We start from the raw sequence: 7,699 nt of genomic DNA on the forward strand, positions 1-7,699 counted from the left end.
AATATCATCGGTTTATTTTTGGTTTGTTATATACGCAGGGTAACATCAGTATAGAACATCGTTGAATGAATACCATACAATGTAAGGTTTATATTTTTGCGGAAAATGCGACTTCTTGTGTTTAGCAATGATACGACATTGCATTTTGATACATTTATGTTTTTACGTATCTTTGCCAAAAAACAACGATAAATAAAAATGAAAATCTATTTTATTATTGTGTCGCATATTAATTGACATACATATTATACCATTACATTGAAACATACAAAGAACAATTAATACCCAGCAATATCAATTTGGCTAGTTAGACTCATTTCACAAAGTATATACAAATATAAAAAATACTATATCAAAACCCAGTTGTTGGCATGACACGGGTTATGTTCTCCTCATATATGTTATGATGGTATGATACTAAACCCCTAACGGGAAGGATTGTGCATGATATTCATATGATGAAATCATAATCTTTCAATCAGTTTAATTGAAGTCTGGAGCTGGCATGTCAGTTAACTGCTAATAGTCTGTTGTTATTTATGTATAATTGTCATTTTGTTTATTTTCTTTGATTACATCTTCTGACATCAGACTCGGACTTCTCTTAAATTGAATTTTAAATGTACGTATTGTTATGCGTTTACTTTTCTACATTAGCTAGAGGTATAGGGGGAGGGTTGAGATCTCATAAACATGTTTAACCCCGCCGCATTTTTGCGCCTGTCCCAAGTCAGGAGCCTCTGGTCTTTGTTAGTCTTGTAATTTTTTAATTTTAGTTTCTTGTGTACAAGTATGGCGTTCATTTTCAATGAACTAGTATATACTTGTTAAGGGGAAAGCTGAAGGACGCATCCGGGTGCGGGAATTTATCGTTTCATTGAAGACCTGTTTGTGACCTTCTGTTGTTGTTTTTTCTATGGTTGGTTTGTTGTCTCTTTGAAACATTCCCCATTTCCATTCTCAATTTTATATATTTAAAACTATTAACTATGATTAAAGAGTATTTGTTTTAACATGATGAATAAAACGAAAGGAAAATGATGTAATTTGTTCACAAAGAATATTTACTTTACTAAAAAAAAATGCTGTCGGTGCACCATGACAAACACATGATAATAAAATAAAAAAATCCAGGAGTATGCATTTCTCATTTTCTTTGGAACAGAGAATGACTCTTAAGGTAGCACAATACAAAGAATTTATAACTCCAACTCCCATGTTTTAAAATGTAGTAACTTTCTTAATAATGCTTGAAAATTTAAAAAAAAGTGGTAGATTTGGAAAGCTAACAGATTACTCTTTCAAATTAATGCAATTATAATGTTAACTGTGTCTAAAATATTGTTCCCCAAATTTCAACTTTCAAATGAAATTAGCTTCTGCATAGGTATCCCTAGAGGACTGATTTTATTATATTTTGTTCATATGGCCATTACCTAAAAAAGTGCGTCTTAGATTTCAGATAGAATGTATAGAACAAATTGTACATCTAATTAAATATTATCTTCTTTTGTGTGGTTAGGATGTTTACACTAATTAGAGATTTATGAGAGAATGGAATACCATAGAGACAATCTGAGACACCCTTTCGAAGCCCATGATGTGTTGATTTCTGTATAGTTAAAAAGATGATAGAGCTAAATTCATTCAAGTGAACTTACTCAGATTTTGCCACTAATTACATAATAATTGTTAACATCATGATTGCATAATAAGAATATTGCATTCATGTAAAAGATTAATCTTTTATCTATCTATATGTCGTGTACAAGTTGCGATTTTGTACGGGTTATAACATGTACATAAATATGGTACATATTATAACTTGTATGATGCAAAAATACAAGTTATAACATGTACAAAAGTACCTCATACATGTTATAACCTGTACAAAATATTGCTTAAAAATGGTTTTAACTTGTACAAAATCGAAAAAATAAGGATATTTTTCTATTATCGCAACAGATGATATTGACCTCAATAACATTTTCATAACTTTTTTTATTATTCCTTCATGTTAGTGTGTTTTACGAAGCATTCCTAAGACCTGTCATTAGATATATCTTAGGACACGTCTTATGATCCTCTTACGACTATCTATGGACATACCTTTATTTGATGAATAATAATTGTGAGTGTCCACTTGAAGGCAATAGTAAAATACTTTTATTCTAGTTGACACTAAAAGACATAAGAGGATAGCCAGGATAGATGTGTCTACAAATAAAATTGAAAATTGAAATGGGGTATGTGTCTATAAGACAACAACCCGCCAATGGAGCAGACAACATCCAAAGACCACAAATAATGCTTTCAAAGTAGATAATATATATTTAAAACATCAAAATGAATTCGCCTCATGCAATGATCTTATAGTTTATAAACAAAAATTGAGTTATAAATTTACATAAGTCATGCTGAAGGCCAGTCACGCTGAAGGCCAAAAATGTTGAAGAGTAGATCCAAAGATATTGATAATAAAGCGTGGTGTAATGAAAATTATTTCAGCTCTCTCTTGCTTTTACAGAGTAAGCATATAAGACATTGTATTAGTCTTTGCATGCTATAAAAACGAGACGGAGGAGTTTTTCCCCAAATTATTAGGAATTGTTCTTTACTTTTTTGGAAGAATTTAGTTACTAGTATCTATTGTAATTGTCATTGAGGAATGCAAGCTTTTAGTGAATAGTTTCACACTTATCTAAGCCAATGGACTGCATAAAACATACAATTACATGAAAACACATTTTGCCAACATAATAAATTGATATATGGTGCAATTTTCGTTTTATAGCAGAAAATTGGGGTTCCATGCATAATTTATTCAAAATCCGTCAATTTTGAACAACCTATAACATGAAATTAAGCCCGGTGACCCATTTTTTTATTATTTATTTTTTAAAACATGATACCACTTCGTTTTGGCACATTATTAAAATATTCTATAGATTATAATTTCGACACCTCATCTACCTTAAACTGATATAATCTAGGTGTCTTTGCTCAAACTTCTAAAATGTGTATTGCAGTGTATTGTTGAATTATGCTACGTTATTTTCCATCTACCATTACAAGATGGAACAAACACATTGCATATCAATGTATTTTATTTGAATTTAAACACATCAGGTAAATTCAAATCACACATACACACACCAAATAACTGTCCTTTCAAAAGCGATTAAAATAAAAATGCGTTTCAGCTGAGAAATTACAGGTATTTTATTAAAAATTTATATGTAGACAACTATTGTCAGTACACAAAACATATTAGGTCACTGTTAGAAAAAAAACGGATGTCACTTACAATGTTGATGCTGTTTTTGATCTCGGGTGCAGCCGAATCTCGTTGGTCTAACTGGAAACTGTTTTTACGACTCTGCTGATCCCTTTAGGTCAATATTTTTTTCAAAATCAATAAACAAATTCCAAAATCGTTTATATTTGTTAATAAGCTGTTAATTAACAAATCATGTAAAAAATCACCGTCTTCTATTAAGATTTTTTAGATGAACCCGACTGTTTGGAAGAATCATGTGAATCTAAACCTCGCCATTTGTAAGATATCAGTAATCGAACTCTATCATTACAACAAAAAGATAAGAATATGAACAATCCTTGGGATGCATTTAAAAGAATAAATATATATGAAAATGCAGGTACAGGGATCCATTGATAAACAAATCCAAAAATCCATGTTATTCCAGTTAGACATGTCAACTTCGCATATATGACAAACATGTTTCTATCTTTCTCATTGTTGGAATTCACCTCCGGAAGATGTTCAATCTTGTAAATGACCAAACAAAACAAAACAATATTTGATGATAGGAGGATTCCAATAGGAATAGCAAAAGTAAACATTATCATGTTTGTCAATGTTATATAGCATTTGTCACCTCCATATCCTAGATATGCAGTTGTTTGCTTGTTTTGATCACTAGCTAAATAATACGTTATATTAAAGGCTATTAACAGACCTGAAATAAAAGCAGCATAGAAACTGTAGACTATTACAACTCGTTTTGATTGTTTTACATTCGGTTTCATTTTCATACTGAAGAAAACTCTAAACATATGAACAGTACAAATGTGCATCCAGAAAACTGACGCTAGCCAGAAATAATGCGTCAGTAATCCAAGTGCTGAGCATAACTTATCGTTCCATGTGACATTAAAGCCAAAAAGGTATAACGAATGGGCAATTAACAGATGTAAAGATAGCATCATATTGTTAATTCCTGGAATAGTACGAAGTTTCTTGAAAACTAAATATATAACAAGCGTTATAGCTAGAGAAACTATTGATACTAATGAGCATATGAGGGATAATATTTCTTCTACAATGTCTTCCAGTAGAATTACCTTACTCGCAGTTATATTGGGAGTCAGGTTCATGAATGAATATACGCAGAACAAATAATAGTTTCCTTTTTTGATAACGTCCCTGATGTCGTATGTTACATTGAATTTCGGTACTTTAAAGTAACTTCCCGAAAGGACAACGTCATCCACACTAAGCTTAATTCTAGGACAAAGAAAATCAGAAACTATGCTTATGGTTGTAAACCTCATGATACAATCCCATTCATACATATCTGGTATCATCATCCTATGAAGTCTTTCGATGGTCCTATCAAATTCCAGTTCCATACTTGATGTTATATTTAAATGAACTGTAACAGGTGTGTTTTTATACCTTATCGTTACTTCATTCAAAGAGGAAAAAGTGTTGATATATTCCACGTGATCATGAGACTGTAGTTTTGCAAACGTTATTTTGATAATGACGAAAAACTTAGAACTGTTTCTTTGTGTCAAACCATCACTGAACCATTCTGCAATGCTTTTGTCACACTGAACCAGTCCGGTGAGATCTGACTGTATTCTTTCTTTTATTGCAAACTCTATTGCTGCGGCATACTGTAAATAACATGACTGAGTGGTACAAGTATTGTCAATTATTATTGCTTTGTAGAAGATCTCATACATTTGATTGGACATGACACTGAATATTGCTTCACAGGAATTATTATTCTGATTATATTCGTAAAACGATGGACATACGACTTCACGACACACATCCTGCAAAAATACTAAAAATTATTAGGCGGTTATGTTTTCATTATTGTAACAAACTTTCGAAAGGTTTGTTTTATTGTAAATCTTTAGTGTCACTGATGAGTCTTTTGTAGACGGAAGGCGCGTCTGGCGTAAATATTAAATTTTATTCCTGGTATCTATGATGAGTTTATTTGATTAACACAACCCAAAACCATCAGGTTTAATTTAAATTTGAACTAACCATAGTAAACTTGTATAATTAAATTATATACAAAGGCGTGAAGAAAAAAGACAGCATAATAATTGTTCTTTGAAAATTGACGGAATAACAGACAAAGACGAAATGATATGGCCCGACCTTGGTCGGTAAAACAACTCGAGTAAAGTAAATTGTACATTGCTGTACGGCTTCAGCTCTAGCATTGACTTCAAACTTGGTAAGAATGCTTCAAATGTTCTTAATTTTGATAATTTTCTTTTGTTTCATATCATTTCTTTAGAAGAAAAATACCAAAAAGTTTTACATGAAAGGGCCTTACATATGTGACGTCATTTTTGTGCTGTTTCAGAAATTTCATAAATTCAAGTGTGACGTAATTTTTGTGCCTTTTCGCCATTATATGTGACGTCATTTTTATGATTTATTGCGTTGAGGCCTGGACTGAGTCGGGTGTGTCTATTCTGTGTTGGTCTTAGCATTATGTATTCGGGTTTAGTTTTCTGTAATTAGTAAATACTTCGCTTTCATTATGTATATCTCTTTTATATTCATTTGATAAAATTTACTGTTTGCAATAGCATTGATTGTTCTAAATAATAAGGATGTTCTTATCCTAAGCATAAAAACATAGCCGTATTTGACACAACCTTTTTCAACTTTTGATCTTTAGTGCTGTACAACTTTGTACTTTTTTTCACTGTTGTACTTCTATATCTGGACGTCACTGATGAGTCTTGTGTGGACGAGGCGCGTTTTTGGCGTATTGAATTTTAAATCTGATGCTTTTTGTTATCTTTTAATCATGTGTTTCTTTGTCTAATATATTCTCCTATTTATTTGTATTGTAGTCCTGTAATATTATGTTGTCATTTCAATGTTATATATAACATTGCCATTACAGTGCGAGGTTTGGCATGCCACAAAACCAGGTTCAACCCACCATTTTTTCCTTTAAAAATGCCCTGTACCAAGTCAGGAATATGGCCATTGTTATATTATAGTAAATAGTAAATATAATTTTTGAGTGTAAATTCACATTGCGATAAGACGTGTCACGGTACTTGTCCATCCCAAATTCATGTATTTAGTTTTGATGTTATATATATGTTATATTTCTTATTCTCGTGGGGTTTTGTCTATGTGTGTTACATTTTGTGTTATGTCGTTGTTCTCTCTTATATTTAATGCGTTTCTTTCGGTTTTAGTTTGCTACCCCGATTTTGTTTTTTGTCCATGGATTTATGAGTTTTGAACAGCGGTTAACTACTGTTGCCTTTACTTACATACCTTATAAAAGACGGATAAGAAAATCAAAAATATTTACTAACAAGCATGTGTCCATAGTACACCGATGTCCAACTTGTTCTATCATTTTACGTATTCAGTGGACCGTGAAATTGGGGTCAAAACTTTAATTTGGCATTAAATTAGAATGAACATATCATGGGGATCATGTGTACTAAGTGTCAAGTTGATTGGACATCAACTTCATAAAAAAACTACCTTGACCAAAATATTTAACCTAAAGCGGGATGAACAGACGCATGGACGAACGAACGGACGCACAGACCAGAAACATAATGCCCCTCTACTATCGTAGGTAGGGCATGAAAATAAATAATAAGAAACATATCAAACACACAACATCATGCCGTTGGGTTTTTGTATTTTGAATTCTTTCACATTTTGTCCTGTCGTGTCTTTTGTAGATTTTTATACTAAATGGTACTCTATAGGTGTTTAATTTCTTGTCCTGTAGCAGATTACGATTATTTGCTTTATTGACCAACACAATATATTTTTTCAATTTTTGTGCATTTGAGGTTCGACATGAACCATTAATCGCAAAGCCGGGTTTCTCCAAAAAAACATTTGAACTCATATCAAAATGTTTTCACATGTATTGATTAAAAATCTTACATCTTCAAAACGAACTTCAACTCCTATAATTAAAGTGCTAGACTTTTTTTAATTTATCAATTGCTTTTAGAGAAAACAGTGTGTTAAAGGATTAAAATGTCACATTTAAATTGAATGTCCAGCTCATAAAACTAGTATCCTTATGGGTAACACTTATTTTTCGTCAGAAAAGACAAATTATCAAGTTGTGCCTCAGTGTAATTTCTTAGATGTGTCTTTACAACCAAATAATTTTTTAAATATTGTGAACTAACCTCATTAGTATCGTAGATTTCATTATCCTTACACTGGTCTACTTCAGAAACGGCAGCATGTTTTGTTAAACGTATCAAACCAGTGAATGCTCCAAATACAGCGTGGCCGCTATCTTCCATAAAATCAGCCTGTGTACATCCCATTTTCGGTGGTCTGTCAGTATTACATATGTAGCAGAACACATTTCTGTATTGACCCATATACAGAGAAGTGTAATTATTACATGCATGGTCTATAGTC

The sequence above is a fragment of the Mytilus trossulus genome, chromosome 1 (assembly GCF_036588685.1).
Source record: "Mytilus trossulus isolate FHL-02 chromosome 1, PNRI_Mtr1.1.1.hap1, whole genome shotgun sequence".
NCBI classification, from domain to species: domain Eukaryota; kingdom Metazoa; phylum Mollusca; class Bivalvia; order Mytilida; family Mytilidae; genus Mytilus; species Mytilus trossulus.